The 16,369-nt window shown below is 33.0% G+C and overlaps 1 pseudogene; it reads right to left on the reverse strand.

Annotated features, from left to right (window-relative positions):
- Positions 1-631: 631 nt before the first annotated feature.
- Positions 632-12,085, reverse strand: LOC142617487 (disease resistance protein Roq1-like; annotated as a pseudogene).
- Positions 12,086-16,369: the final 4,284 nt, after the last annotated feature.

The raw sequence follows: 16,369 nt of genomic DNA on the forward strand, positions 1-16,369 counted from the left end.
AGAGGTAAATAACCAAGAGCTTCATGAGATAATCTAATGCAAGTGTACCCATATCTGATTTCAAACTTTAAATCTTCTCTACCCACTCTAAGAAGAAGATCCATAGTAGGTATGATCAATGGAGGAAAGCCACACGTGTTGATTTTCTTTTTTGGTGCTATTTTTTCTTTGGCGAATGTCTCAATCAAGTTATTCTTCCTATGATTAAATGCTTGATGTGGTGTTTAAGAGGTTAATTAAGGCAATCAAAGAGAATGAGAGGTCACCAACTGTGGAGCTTAACCTTCCCTTTTTTCACGAACTTATTGCTTGATTTAGACATATATTTCCCTATTTACATAAATGAAAATTTAAGATTAAAGGAGATAACACTGAGGACTTAGATAGATTAATAGGGTAATAACAATTTACCCACCTATGTTAGGCCTGTTATCATTTTGTCATTTGTTGTTTAAAAAATGTCACTTTACCCTCCTTCTAAGGCCAGCTTAGTTATAGCTTTGTTACCTATGTCAACAATTCATAACAAATATAAATTATGATAAAAAAGTGGGTTTTCTAAAATCAAGAACAACAAAACATTAGTATTAAATTTTTATTTTTTTGGTTAACTAGAAATTCTATTAAAACTAAGAATTATGAAATCTAGGGTAAACAATGCCCCAAGCATCAGCTAAAAGCTGGTACAAAATAGAAGGGGTATTGGAGTTAAATACAACAAAATAATCTGAAAAATTCCCTTCCTTTGCCAAAAGATCCACACAATGATTTCCTTCGCAGTAGGATATTAGACCGAAGGAGTGAGAGGAAGGGGAGTTGTTAATGAGGATGGGGTGATGGTCAGAGGAAGTTTTTGGGAGATGAAGGACATTGGCCTCTTCAAAAAGGGGTTTCCAAAGAGGGTTACAGAGGACTCTATCAAGGGCATGACAAGGTTGGAGTCTCTTTTATTTGACCAAGTAAAACGAGGTCCATTGAAGCCTATGGTTTGGGGGGGTGTTCAAGGTGGGGAGGGAGTGAGAGGGGGCAAAGGAGGAGAGGTCATTCAATAAGGATATCCGATTGTTCAAGATGGGGCTTGCATAAATGGCAATAAATTACCCATTAGAAGAAGGATTGGAGGCATTCACCTGCACAAAGACGTGGATTGATTGGTCATTTACAGAGAGAATGTCAAGGGTGATGTCGCGAGCATTCCACAAAATCCAGATGGAGCCCCTAAAGCCATCAGCATCCGAGCGACAGACATTGTCAAAGCTGAGAGAAGAGCTAACAAAGTCTGCCCTTTGGCCAGAAATGCGGGTCTCCAATATAACGGCAATGGAGGGACAGTGGGAGCAGACCATATCAGTGAAATTTTTACAAATGTTTAGGTTGCCAGCTCCCCTACAATTCCAATCTAGTATCTTCATTGGAAGGAAGTTAAAAGGATTAATCATGTGGGCATGACCGGTCATCCATTCTGTTGGCAGAGGAGCCAAGAGGTTGCAAGGTTGTGTGTTCGGAGTGAGGCAGAAGGTTATAAGATCCATTGTGTGCTGCACTGTTATGATTGTCACAGCTTCCTCCCTCTCCATGAAGGGATGGAGAATAAGGGAGTTTTCTAGATTGAGATATGCTGTCAAAGCTTCACAGGTTTGGCAGTGTTCCACCCTAAAAGCCTCCACTGGTTGCTCCGGTGACTTACATGGGGATGGGCTTCTCTGTGGAGAATTTCAACACCTTCTCAAACAGTAACCCAAAGAATAATACCAATCCCCAAAAATGATGTTGCTTCATCCTTGCACATTTTGAAGTACCTATTAGGAAAGAGCTCGGTTCCCCAAGACATCACTATTTCCATCCTCATCCCCAAGCTCTTAAGTTCAACATTGAATTCCCTCTGGGATTTGCTTCAAAAACTGTGAATGAGAAAGAGACACCACATACTGATAGAGACAGATATGTGTATGTCACATTACTGAACAGAATCAGGATCGTAGAATTTGTGGTAGCTAATTAAGTCCCCTTGATGGACTTTTTGAATTCCCAACTAAACCATTCAACAATTCATCTAGCTTGGGAATGTCAATGATAAGAGTTGCTGCTACATACAGTAGGCACATTGATTTCAGCTTTTCCGCTTACTGCATTTGAAAAATCTAGCTAGTAAGAGTATACCCCAAAGACAACCAATGAAAATTTGAAATCAAGTTCTTAACACCAGCATAAAAATTAGTTGTCTTCCTCTTTTAGTAATCAATAGATTACTTCCATCTTTAAATGAACATTTCAAATTTGGTTCCAACTTCCAAGTTTGTGTCTTAATCAAAATAAATTGACATCTCAAGTCAAAAATCGTGAACAAACAAAGATCATTAAGTTGCTTGAATATTGAGAAAATGTACAATATGATTACCTCTACAGCTTTTTAACTTTGATATGTGATCTTCAGGGAATTTGTATCAAAGAGAGAGCCCAATCTTCACAAGTTTTCAAGGGCTCAACATGCTGATTAGGAGTTATAAATGCAAAATATATATTAATCATCCTACCTGTTAATCCAAAAGGAAACAAGATATGAACTCGAGCATTGCTGATAAAAAATAGTACTAACCTTCAGCAATTTAGGCAAAAGAAGCAAATATTCACGGAGACACTTGCAAGAAAAAAAAAATCATGGTGCTGGATAATCTGTTTAAGAAAAAATATTATTAGATATACATCGAGGATTGCTTACTCTCAACATACAAATGAACAACATAATATTTGATAATACAAGGCTATATCTATCTCAAAGAATATGCATATACAACTTTATGCTTATAAATTGGACATTCAAATCCTAAAAAATTCCTTTTTGCTAGAGAAAAAGAAACCTATATTTAAATGAAGGCCAAGCCGCATCTGAATGGTTATGCAATCTGAATTGTTATGCATTTTGTGCTAATTATGTTCAAGAACTTGAGAATATTCATTAATATATCAAGGAAAATGTTGGTGCACTTGGCATTTTTGAAATTTTATGATAAATTTTGGATATAAAAGTAACATAGAGGCCTTAATAATTCAAAACTGACATTAGAATTATGATCTCCACTAGCATGATAAGATACCTTTAGCAGGTCAGAAATGATTAAGAGCTCACTATGCAAAATCATTAGCACCTTTTATATACTGATGACTCAAGCCAAAGCTTATTAATTTTGAATATCCTGATACAAGGACCTACAAGTAAGAATCCAATCAAAGACAGAATTATAGCGTTATGTATTGAATGCATAATGATAACGAAACCTGAACATTGTTGCCCCATTCTCTCATGTCATCCAGAATTTTCTCTAGCGCTCAAAATTGTTCTAGCAATATTTGTAAGAAAGCTAGGAGTCCCATCCTTGAGCTGTACCACTGCCTTCAAATCTTAGAATCCTAATCCTAATCCTAAGTGATGCTCTCCCATAAAAGATTGATAAATGGTAAGCATCTAAATATAGATTTGATGAACTCATAATTATTGAAAATGAAGGAAATATACCTTTTTGAAAGATCCTGCAATCAAAAATTCACCATATCAATCATTAATCACTGCTTCATAGACCCACCCACAATTTTGTTTGATTTCTGTTTGATCAAGAAAAAGAATTAGGTGGAATCATAAAATCATAATGCAGAAAGCAATAGTCAAGAATGCTGAAAGCTGCAAATTCCCAAAGAAAAGCCAAAAAAAAAAAAATCTAAAATTCCCTAGCCATTGACTGCCTAAAAACTAAAATCAGCTTAATCAAAATACATAATCCAAATTAATTTTTGAGCAAATATCTTGAGACTTTATGTTTAAACTTTGAGTTTTGGTAGCAAGAAAAAGAACAAGGGCCACGGTTATGACACTGAAGACACATACTAACATGGCCAGATAATGGGAAAATAAAACACAACACTAACATTAATTTGTTTCTGTATGTGTGTTCTTAACACATTTTCATATTAACAAGGTACCTAAGTGTTTGTTTCCGATCAATTAAGCTAAGAATTAGATTCTATTATTTTAAGAACTAAGAAAAAATATACTCCCTTCTTGCTGTGATAACAGTCAACATTCTCATTTTCAACCCAATATATTTGTCCCTTGTCAAAGTCAAACAATTTTTACTTTCATATTACCAATAACCACCTTTTTCATCACATTAGTTACATGATATACATTCATTTTATGCACATTTAAATGTAGAAGTAGGGACAAGATTGGAGTTTATGTATGGTACATAACTGGGAACACTTATTGCATCTTTCATAAACTGTATTAGACAAATTCAAAAGTTTAACTACAGAGAGAAAAGGCCATCTAAAGAGCAATTTTATTATTTAAACAGATGAGTAACTCAGATATAAGGTTTTACCTGGATCTCCAAGAGGTTAAGAACTGCAGAACCTGCAAAAATATCAGCTGAAGGTTTCTGTATTCAGTGGACAACACTTGCATAGATCCATCATGCGCTGCAACTCATGGTGAATACTCCTTCAGTGAACATCCTAAGAATGATTGTGCAGATTTAAGGAAAAATCAAACCTGACAGTGAAACCACAGTCCTTGTATGGTAAGTCTACCCACTTGAAATTGGTGCCTAAGCTGTGCTACCATGGCCTAGTAACTCTAATAAGAAACTTTAAAGTGTAATTTAACAGAAAGTCATTTGGGAATGGCATAAATTTTTTTTTTTTTTTTTTAAGGCAGTGAACCGAAAAATCATAGTCGAAATAACATGGATTGCTTGAACTGTTCAAGTAGGTGCATTAGTATTTTCAATAGGGAGGGAGCATTAATACGCAAATTATAATTACCGGATATTTTCTTTTTGAAGTATGTAATTGATATTTTCACTTAATCATTGGTTACAACAGGTGCAAAATTAACAAAAGGAGAAAGGAAATGCCAAAAGTGACCTCTTCTTCCCAGTAATTTTTATGCATAAGACAATTAAAGACGTGTATATTTTTTGAACAGGATATAAAAGCATAACTATTTGCTCATAAACATTGTTTTCTTTTTTCACTTCAATGCATTCCAATAATACGGTGAATTTTTAATATTGTATTTCTATAAATCAGCAACTCAAAGTGAAATTAGTAAGAGGGCAGCAAAGAACCAAGGAAGATTACAATCATCAAAATAAAATTGGAGATAATCCTATTAATTTATTCACAGAAGATATGCATGTTGGTGAAACATTAAATGGCTACAGAGCTATAGTCTTCAAAGGGATAGAAGAATTGTTCATGGTTGCAGACACTGTTAGAACCTTTGGTTTTTTGGTATACAGATTCATTATAAAGTCTACAAAATAAGGACATAAAATACCAAAGAAAAGACTTACATATGTACTCAGTTACAATCAATGGAACTTATTCTTGAAAATCTGTGGCAATTTCTACTAGTGGCAGTGTCATGTTTATTTTGTGAATATCCACAAAAAAATTAAAAAGGAAGTAAAAGCTCAGCTGAAACAACCAGCCATGGACATGCATGCACCTTCTCTATTGTTTTCAAAAAAAGCTTGGATCCCCAGTATTTCCTTCTCCTATCTTGCAGCTTGACTCCAACAGGATTGGTTGCCAGTTGGGACACTCACTAAATATCTACACTCACTTATCCTGCTGCTGTCAAGGCTTTTCATTGTTTTTTGAACTGTTAGTTAACCTGCACATTGAAATTAAACTTTTACAATACAAGATCACATTAGTGGCAGAAAAAGGCTATTTCTTCACACTTCACAGTTGCCTTGTTTCTATAAGTCCAAATAGACCATAAAATGGAGAAAAAAGACAATAAGAGCTGAATGAAATCAAGTGAAGCTGAATGAAATCAGTTCTAATGTCCAGATCAAACCAAACCAGATTTCTCCAGATGAAAAGGAAAAAAAAATATGATCTTTCAGTATCTTTGACTCAAAGGACTAAGAACTCAGATGTTTCTCAATTCTGCCCTCACAAGAAGAAAATTCAATAAAATTCTCCAAAGAATTTTGGAAGGTAATTGTAACCTGCATAACTGGTTCCAAAGCTCAGGATATTCAGTTATGGTTGTGCCAGTAAGATTAGTAAAGGACCTGCCAACTTGGTTTCGAAAATTCCTATCATGCAACAACCATTATCCTTTTTCAACCAAATAAGCCCCAAATTTGGAATGATGCCTAATGAGCTTAACATTAACACAAACATGAATTTGTAAAATTCTCTCAGAATCATTTTGGCTATAGAGCTTTCAAACTAATTTAGAATTCCACCTGAAAGTATCTTTGACTAGCACATATACCAAAACATGTAGAGAACCTAAGCAATTTGATTTGAAATCTCTTTGTCTTTGGGGACATCCAATAAAATAGGAACCCTATATATATACTTGGGTGTCTATAAAGGTGTATTACCAATTCACTATGAAATGTATTTCATCAGGCAAAAATAACAAAACAACAATGAAAATGTGACAAAACTTAAATTCTAGACATAATGCATCAACAACGATAACAAGTAGAGCAGGGTTTACAAATCTAAGCAGACCACCTTCTCCAATTTTCAACCTTGTCTGCACAGTTGTTTGCCTGCATGAGTCTAATTACTAAAAAGACAAACATGTGACAGAACAATAAACGGATATGTTTGGCAAAAAAAGCTTTCTAGATTTGATGTTTACTTGCTTTCAAGCAGATGATTTCTTCTACTTCCAAAACAACAACAAGAAGCATTTTGTTGCAATTCTTTGTTTGTCAACTCTAATCAAACATATGGTGGACAGTTCATTAACATTTGTACACAAGAAACAGATATTGTAGCAACCACAAAACTTGAATTAAGAAGAAAGACAGTGACTTACAGAGAAAAAAAGGTTGATTAACTTTCAAGGTCACTTTCACTGGATTCCTGCCAATCACCTAGCTCTTCAACACATTCCTTGTACTCACTTGACTCCTCACCGTTAGAGTTACCTTGGGCCATAAATTTTGTGAGTCTCTCAATCCTTTTTGGGTGAGGTTCGTAATTAGAGCTTCCAGCCCCATCACAGTCATCACGGATTCTCTTGGCTTTGTAACCTTCCCGTGCCGCCATCGAATTGTCAAAATTATGATGGGGAACATCCAAGCCCTCATAAGGAGTAATGCTGTTATTGTTTCTCTCAGCCATAGTTCTCTTAAGATCTTCGATGTCTTTCTTGTATACCATTTGCAACCCACACTTCTTTACCTTTATCATGCTTGGGATTTTTTTGTTCGTCTTCAAGCCCAGACAATTGATTTCAATTTTACTTCCAATTTGACAGAATCCATTTGCATCGCATTCCCACAATGATTTTATGTCTTCCTTCTCATAGAATTGAGGAAGCAAATAAAGTAGCCAAATGTGATCTGAAAAAGTAACCATTTCGCCAATGCCTGGTGCTGATTTAATTTGTTTTCCGTTGGCTTTCAACCAACAATCAAGTGAATAGTAAATTTGTGTTCCTGTTGAGTTAATTTGGTGATGTGAATGAGAACCAAATACAACACTAACAGCAATCCCGATTCACTCATTACACAAAAGAGAATAAGGTTCTTGTATACTAACCTCATCCCCAATACTTCGATGCCTAAACCACTTCGGTATTTCACTTCCAAGAATAACAATGTCATATTTGTACTGAGGAAACATACCAGAGAGAAGGAACTGAGAGCACTTTATTATCATTGCAAAAAACATGTCAATGAAGCCTTGATTCTCAGCCAGTTTACTGCAATTTGTAAGGTGGAGACCTGTCCCATATAAAGAATTTGGTTGTAAAAGATCTGGTAGCGTTTCCAGTGAGGTACAACCCTCTCCCCCAATAAATTCAATATTTAATGGAAGCTTTGGCCATGATCGAAGACTCGTGCAATTGTTCACCACCAAGCGATTCAAAATAGATAGTTGAGCAATATTTTCCGGAAGGCAACTAAAATTATTTCCACTTAGACATAAATATTTTAAAGAGAATAAGCAACAAATATCATTGGGGATTGCATTGAGATTGCAATAACATAGATTCAGTTTGGTCAAAAAACACAAACTCGATAAAGAAGTCGATAACAGGTCCATGCGATTGGGACTTCTCTGATTAAATCCACCAAAAGCTAGTCTTTTAAGAGTGTGAAAAAGAGCATTAGAATAAGGCATAAGCCCTATAGCAGTTCCACTCGCATCAACCTCCTCTACACTTTTCTCGGTCACCAAGTTTTCTAATAGTTTTGAGCATCCGAAAAGATTGAGATCTTTAAGCCACTTCATATTAAAAAAGGTACTAGGAAGAGACATGAGATTTTTGCAATCTTTTACATTCAATGAAACAAGGCCAGCCAAATTCTCAATTGATGTGGGTAATTTTGTAATAGCAGTGCCATCCAAGTAAAGCTCTGATACACTTTCCATATTTTCTCCAAACTCTGGAATTCTTTTTAAATTTGAGCAACCAGAAAAAATAAGGATCTCAAGACACTCCATTTCAAACTTGCTTGGAAGACTTCTGAGGTTTTTGCAACCTTTTAAGTTAAGAAAAGTGAGTTTTTTATGAACTCCAATTGATGGGTGCAAGGAATGTAAATTTATACAACCTTTAAGAACCAATTTCTCAAGATTTGGGATTTTGTTTAAGTCAGGAGTTTCAATCAATTTTAGTGATTTCTTCAAATTGATGAACTTCAAACTATCAAAAGACTGTGAAAAGCCAAAAAGGAAAATAAAAATATTAGCTTCTACAAAATCATACATTTTAATGAAAACTTAAAATTAAAGTTGTATAAGGTACCTAAATTACCTTTTGTTAGGAACTTGGGGGAAAATATTTTGAAGGGTATTCACTCCAGTCAAGAAATCTCAAGGCATCAGGAAGATATTTGGGCTCGTACAAAAGGTGAATGTTATCAATTATGAGCAATTTAAGATCATGAACCTTTGAAAAGGATTCAGGATTCCAATATACCACTTTTTGTTTATGCAATGCCTCTTTTTGTTTATGCAACTTTAAGACTATGCCGTGAATGGCTTTTGTTCCCTAATAATCATGAAGCGAATAGATTAGTGAATTGCAAAATGTAAGATTACTAAAGCTACTCTAAGTTTACTCTTTTAAAGCTTAGGCACAAATACAATACCTTAGGTGCAATTCATTAGGTTTCCCAATAAAATTCGAACTCATAGTTGAATTTAATTTAATTATCCTTGAAAATGATAACATTGTATTTTATTGGTCAATCCAAGCAAGCAAGTGAATTTCATTTGGGAAACTAATATATTGAATCTAAAGTTTTGTATCGAAGTTTTCACTTTGAATAATATAATAGGATACATGATCTAGTTTTCTAAATAACTGCTTACCGTATTTTCTGACAGTACATCGTTAATGTCCTTAAATAGCCACAATTTGCCACGTTTTTCCGGCTCTTTAGGACACTATTCATAAACTATGTTCTTGCCCATTTCTTGAAGCAAATCATGCATCCACAAGGTATCATGCATCCATAAGGGATGGCCTTGGAATTTAACAAGAGATTTATCAAAAAGAACCCCCAATCCAACATCTGGAAAAAGGTCAAGATAATTTAGTATTTCTACAACATCTTTTTTCTCCCCGTGATTAAAGAAACAAGCAATATTTAGGAATATTTCCTTCTCTGTTTCATGTAGTCCTTCGAAACTTATTCTAAGTACTTGGAGAATATCTTTTTCAAGAAACTGTTTTAGCCTATTTAATGTATTTTTCCATTGATGGATACTTCTACCAAACAAAAAAGAACCCAAAATCTCAATAGCTAAAGGAAGGTCATTAGCATAATATACAAAATTTCTGGACAACTCTAGATAATCTTCGGGTGAATAATCTTTTTTAAATGCTTTCAAACTCAAAAGATGAAGAGATTTAGCATGAGTCAATCCATTAGCCTCATATATTTCATCTACTCCATGGGTCTGTAGCAAATGCTTATCTCTTGTTGTTATAATAACTCTACTACCTAAACCAAACCAAATATGATCCCCTGCTAACTTGTTTAATTGGTTCAATTGATCTACATCATCAAGAACGAGAAGAATTTTTTTATGATGTAACCTGTTCTTGATCACAAAAACTCCTTCATTAACATCTTCTACAGCCATATTTTCATTCAAAATTTGAAGAATGAGTTGTTGTTGTAATCGAACTAAACCATCTTTTTCACAAACTCCCCTAACATTAGCAAGAAAACAACAGCCTTCAAACTTATCTTCAAACTTATTTGAAACCATACAAAACACAACTCTAGCAAGAGTTGTTTTACCTATTCCTCCCATCCCCCAAATCCCTACCATGCGAACGTTGTTTGACCCTAAATCCAAACATGACTCCAATTTCTCCGCTCGAGAAATTATTCCTACTAGGTTTTCGGTATATTCTGAGAATGCATAACTTAATTTATGCCACAATTCTCTTACAATGTTCTGGATAATTTGTGACTCAGGCCTACAATGAAGAAACAAAAATATGTAGTTAGTATAAACCACAATAAACACATTAATAAAAGGTAGAAAGTCCAATTTTCTATTGTGCTAATTGAAAAAAATTGATTGGCTCAAGACAAAACTTAAAAGAACTACAGACATGTATTTAGGTCTACATAAGGTTCAAAACAATGCTATATATGAGGCAGGTGTTATGTGAATATTTGAAAGAAAGAAATGACAAATTGGATTACCTGTTTTGTACATGCCATCCTTTGAGACTGGCTACTTCTCTCAAAGCATTTCTCCATGCTTGCACCTTCTCTATACAGTCCTTGAAATTTTCTTCATGTTTAGCAAAGGCTTGTGCAAAAGTACCCATTTGTTTTCGTATAGTAGATGAATCCACATCATAAAAAATTGGTAGAACCATCATTTTAATCTCTTTCATGCACCCAATGATCTTTACAATTTCGTCCAAATACCATGTAGAAGATGCATAGTTTCTTGAAAGAATGACAATTGCAAACCTTGATTTTTCTATTGCTTTCAAAAATTCTGATGAAATAGATTTTCCTGTCTCAAGTTTTTTCTCATCTCTAAAGGTGAGAATGCCCTTTTGTTTTAAGGTGACAGATGGTCAGTAAATCTATTGCATGTGTCCTCACCTCTAAAGCTGAGAAAGATATCGTATTTCCCTTGTGGTGTTGAAGAAGAAATTGATGACGAAGATGTGGCAGATTGAGTGCTAATGGAAGCCATTAGAAATATATTGGCAAATCTTGAACTACAATAAAGATTAAGAAAAAAGTACATTCAATTAAGTTTAAAAGAGAAATTAAAAGGGAAAAAAATGAGAAGAAGAGAACGATTTGATGTGGAGGAATACATCCTCTGTTTTCAGTTAAGTCAACAACTCTTTTTTCTTTTTTAAACAAAGTAGGCATGCAAGTGCCTTTTACATCCAAGAATCGACCTTGCAAACTTAAAATTATATAATTTTATTTATCACTACAAAATAAACATTGTGCTTTTAATAATTTTTTTTTTAGTATCAAACCTCTTGATCTTTATATATAGGATAAACCCTTCCCCATGTCAATGCAAGCTACATGCACTCATTGTATCCTCACACCATTGATCAATCACAGCTAAAATGACGCATCCTTTTAGTTTTCAAAAAGAATACTTCATCTATTCCAAATTGTTGGCCCTCTAGTAGTCCCATAAGGTTGTCCTCTATTTTAAAGTCAATAAATAAATTTCTAAACTTTCCCTTTATTTTACCTTTATAATTAAAGTCAATGCATTATTCTCTGTAAAAAAAAAAAAAAAAAACATAGTGTTAAATGTTGTTCCCTTAAAAAGTCAGATTTTTGAATAGGACCAGCGACATTGAATGGAGGTAATAGTAATTTGATCCATTTTACAATGATTCCCTAACATGCCAACAATTAGATGTAACATAATAATAAAAATATTAAAAGAAAAACGTTTGTAATTTAATATTTGGTATAAGAGGAGAATAAGTATGGACTCATTTTTATTGTGTTGTTTGTTACATTATAGTGGTCAAATAAGTAATAATAGTCACTAGAGATTTACCATTAATGGATGACATTATCTCTTACTACAAACATACTTTTTTTATGGAAAAAAAGAAAAAAAAAAAAAAAAAAAAAGAAGAAGAAACCAAACCGACCAGTTTTAGAGATAGCAAGGATGTCTCAAGCTAGGAACTCATGGGTTCAGTCAGACAAAGTCAGATCATTGGTCCATTAATATGAATAAACATTTTAACCGTAATGATTATATATACATATATATATATATATATATATATATATATATATATAACTGTTATGGGTCAAGTCAACAAATTTTTTTATTTTTAAAAACTCAAAACTTAAAAGTAAGATTGGATGTTATCAAATTTCTTTATTAAAAAAAATTAAGGAAATAATAAAGACCCAAGAATTTTTTTTTTTTTTTTTGGCAAAACAAAATAGGTATACAAGTGATCATCTCTTTTTTCCTGACATTTTCTATGAAAAACCACTGAAAATGAGATTTGAGAGAAAAGAACATTCACAGAAAACCACTTTTTGACATCAATTATACAACCTTTTTACCAATTCAAACTAGTAACTACGCCTCTTTATAGACTATAATTTTTATAAGTTTGGAATTTTAGTCAGTCTTAAAAAAATTTAAAAAAAAAAAAAAAAAACCTGCTTCCTAAAAATTAGGATTACTGCACTGAAATCAAGAAAGAAGCTACTGCTACACAAACACTATTTTATTTTAGCGAAACATTTTTCTTTTTTTGACAATCTCACAACTGCTACAAGAGGAAAAATTCAGATATAAAACAGCAAAACAAAAAAAAACCCAAAATAAATTTTACTTTTCTCCCCTTTTCCACTGTTTTCCCATCACTCAAACAGAAATTGAACACAAACCAAATATAAATTTAATTAAATAAAACCAGAGAATTCACAGAATATTGAATAAGAGAAGAGAGAGGACCTTAAGGATGCTGATCACTTTGTCAAGGCCGATGAGATTAAGAGAGAGAGAGGGAGAGACAGTCGGTTGAAGAGGAGAACAGAGAATAGAAGAGAAATTGTGGAGAGTATAAAATGTTGATATAATTGTAGGAGTGGAGTATTAGGTAGAAATATATTATTATTTAAGCAAAGCTCTGAACATGGCAATTACCCAACAAGTGGACTAGTAGGTGGTCCAATTACGAAACTTCTTCTTCTTATCTTAATTCTTGAAGGAAAGCAGAACATGATAATTAAACGTGGACTATCATGTTTGGACTTTTGTGAAGGCTAAATTCCAAGATGGGAATTTCTTTGTAATGAAAAGCTTTGTTGCAAGTATTTGTTTAAGAACTTTTATTTGTAATCGTTTATTCGATTTAATTGAGGAAGAAGACAAAAGTTTGTTGTTCACTCTACACATTTACAAATTTTGGTCAAATAAACTGATGATCGGTCGAGCGAGTATAAGAAAAAATTTGCAAATTTGGACAGAACTCAACATTCAATTGAGGAACAAAGCCATCAATAAGCTCACTGTGAAATTAGTTAACACTTTTGTATGAAACCTCAAACCTAATACGAACTAGACTCAAGGCCATAATTCATTAAAAACTAATAATCTAACATGCGATCAAAACTATAAATAAATAACTCTCTATTTCTTGCCTGGACATGTGGGATTGCTTGCCAGACCAATTTCCCTATTGGGAATTCTCTATTTCTAACCAAATGATTCTAGCTCTCTACCATCTTTTCAAGATGTCTTGCACAAGGTTAACCGGGTACTTACAGGGTCAGCCATTGTTGAAGCTTCAAACTCAGACCTTGAGATTGCACCAAGATTTCTTCTTCTTCTTCTTCTCAGTCTCGCTCGCCCCTTCTCTCTCTGCATTTTTGCCGTCAGCTGTTTTTGCATTTTCTCTTTCTTTCTGCGTTTTTTTCGTTTGTTGTTGTTGTCTGCATTTTTCTCTCTCCCCTGCATTTTTTCCTTTGCACTCTCTTGTCTTCTGGTCTAATTTGAAGATGATGCACAACTTGCTTTCTGTCACTCACCAAATACATGCTGTAAACCACTCTTTTTTTAATTTTATTGGGTTTAATCAATTGTTTAATGCTTTGTAGTTGTACGGCCACTATTCTAGCTTTTGTATTTATTTTTTATTTTTAAAATTTTCATAAATGGTTGAATATTCAAATGGGCTTTAGCATAAAACAATTTATTGGGTAGTCAAATGGGTTTGAACATGACTTAAGATAATTTAGACATAAGCTGTCATAAAAAGATTAGAAGAGTAAAATATTGAGCTTTAGCCAAAAATTATTTAGGTTTGCTTAAGATTTAATATTTCTTATTTTGCCTTATAAAAGTTATGATATAAAAAAGACATTTAAAAAATACATCTTTATATTTATTTGAACTATTTTAGTTTATTTTTCTACTTTTATTAATTTAATATATTTATTTATATTTTAAATAATTATTAAATTAACTATAAAGTCATTAAGGTTCGACTTCAGTTCAATCTTAAAAACTTTGAACATTTTATTCTTATGGTTCATTGAACAATTCGAGTTTCAAGACCATGGTTTAGCATGCTCTTAAACCCCATGTATACCTTTTCATTAAGCCTAACTAAAGTGCCAATGGTAATATGGTTGAGACATCTGCATTGATATGGTTTTGTTCCATGTAAAACAATTTGTTCCAAAATATTTAATAATATGATACAGCTAACTTCAAAAGCTTAGAAGGTGAATAAAGTGGAAAATCTCACATGTTGGGTTCTTTATGCCACCAACAACAATTAGTTAACTACTTAACTTTACATGACTTTTACTAAAATTCTCCAAAGAATGACAATCATTTCAGAAGGTAATTGTAACTTGCGTAATTGGCTCCAAAGCTCAGGGTCATTTCTTATAATTGTGCTAGTAAGATTAATAAAGAACCTGCCAACTTGGTTTTGACAATTCCTTGTATGCAACAATCATTATCATTTTTCAACCAAATAAGCCTCAGATTTGGAATGAGGCCTTATGAGCTTGTAACTAACACAAATAGGAATTTGTAAAATTCTTTCAAAATAATTTTGGATAGTTTTCAAACTAATTCAAAATTCCACTTGAAAGTATCTTTGACTAGTACATGTGCCACAACATGTAGAGAATCTAAGCAATTTCATTTGACATCCATTTGCCTTTTAACTTTTTTGACTTTTCCTTTTCCATTCCCTTTAATTATGACTGTAAAGTGTACCTTTCTATTGGTGAGTTCTAGCTTACTTGTTGAGTAATTTACGTTCAGTAAAAAGATATTAAATAAAGTTGCAACTTTAAGCTATAACTAATTTTGTAACTAAATTTTTTTGTTTATTTAATTAATTTATATTGTAATATTTATATTTAATCAAAACGTTATAACCTTCTATCAACCAAAAAAAAAAAATGTTGTAACATAAAACGTATAACCTACCTTTTATCATTAAATTTTCTCCAAAAAAAAAAAAACTTTTTGTCAACAAAAAAGGGTAAATTAGATGATTTAAAGATTTTTTTTTAAATCATGAAATTTATTTTAAAATTTTTTCAACAGTAATACTAATTTTTTTAAGAGAAGATATTAGTTTTGTTTAAGTAGATTTTCATGTCCAATGGACTCTCAACTCTCTACCCTTTGATGGGCCCAAGTGAGAGTTTAAAGTGGTGGAGCCTATTTTGGGATTTTTTTTTTCTTCTTCAAAATAATCAGATCCCTCAAACAAATTCATTAGTTAGCAAGGTTTTGAAACTATTTAGCAATTTAACATATCGAGTCTTTTAGACTCGATTTTGCTCCTTGAAATCGCACTTAGAAATCAAGTGTCTCACACTCAAGTTAACTACCACAACAAAATTGAGCTCCTACACTCGATTTGTTAGATTGCTAAATAATTTCAAAACCTTACTAACTAATGAAATTATTTGAGGGATTTGATTATTTTGAAGAAAAAAAAATCCCCAAATAGGATCCACCACTTTAAACTCTCACTTGGGCCCATCAAAAGGTAGAGTTTCAAAACCTTGGTTATTTTGAAAAAAATCCCCTATTTTAGTTTAGAGCCATTGTTAATGGACAAATTTGCCTTGGATCATAGCACGTAACCTGGGGGTAACTAAAAAGGGTAAAAGGGAAAATTGGTGTGTTAAGATATATATTTTTCAATGGTACTTGATATTTCTGAAATAAAGTACCGTCTAAATTAATACAAGTCCCAATTACATTACCTTGTTTTTAATTCTCTCCCTTTTGTCTCTCACGCTTCAAAGCTCAGGTATGACAGATTTCTGTAAAATTCTCAGTCTTTCGGTGACTCTGATTGTTA

The sequence above is a fragment of the Castanea sativa genome, chromosome 11 (assembly GCF_040712315.1).
Source record: "Castanea sativa cultivar Marrone di Chiusa Pesio chromosome 11, ASM4071231v1".
NCBI lineage: Eukaryota > Viridiplantae > Streptophyta > Magnoliopsida > Fagales > Fagaceae > Castanea > Castanea sativa.